Consider the following 701-nt stretch of genomic DNA (forward strand, 5'->3'; position numbering starts at 1 on the left):
TATTTCCCCCAATGCTATGAATGACTGTCAATTTTCGTCAATTTTCAACAATGCTAAGTTTAAAACTTGCTGTGGATAACTGTGGATTCTAAAAATGCTAAGAATAACTGCTGATTTCAACAATGCTATGAATAACGGTTAATTTTCAACAACTCCATAAAAATGATGGTAAATTTCCAATAACACTACTTGAGTACCCATTTTCAAAAAATTCTTTTGATTGGAATACATTGGCAACAATGTGTTTTGTACAAACACAGGATTCTTAAAACGTTCTTTATGGCAATAAATTTGCCATTGACAACAATACGTTTATTAAATCACTCTTCGGCAACGAATGAATGATTTTAGGAATGCTGCTTGAAAAAACAATGAATTTTTAAATGTTTTCAATAACAATGGATATTACCCTTTCTTTTAGATAACAGCGTTTCTGACAACATCAAACAATGGTTATTTATATACGCATTCGACTCTCATCGCTCTCGATAACAATGAAAGAAACAAATAGATCTATCCCATCCGTCACGGATTTCACAGCTACCTCGCAATATAACACTACTTCTGTCAACAATATAACACCCATTATTTACTTAAAAAGTTACTACAATTATTGAAATCAGTGTAATTTTTCTTAATACAGTAACATCAGCAATAGTCGAAACTACACTTTGATCTTAGCCAAAAGGCCGAGAAGCGAT

The 701-nt window shown here is 32.0% G+C and overlaps 1 pseudogene; it reads right to left on the minus strand.

Moving 5' to 3' along the window:
- Positions 1-596: 596 nt before the first annotated feature.
- LOC149069000 (U2 spliceosomal RNA) lies at positions 597-701 on the minus strand (annotated as a pseudogene).

Source organism: Pholcus phalangioides, unplaced genomic scaffold (genome assembly GCF_987345545.1).
Source record: "Pholcus phalangioides strain wild (caught in Gottingen) unplaced genomic scaffold, Ppha-v1.0 ptg000024l_1, whole genome shotgun sequence".
In the NCBI taxonomy this organism is placed as follows: domain Eukaryota; kingdom Metazoa; phylum Arthropoda; class Arachnida; order Araneae; family Pholcidae; genus Pholcus; species Pholcus phalangioides.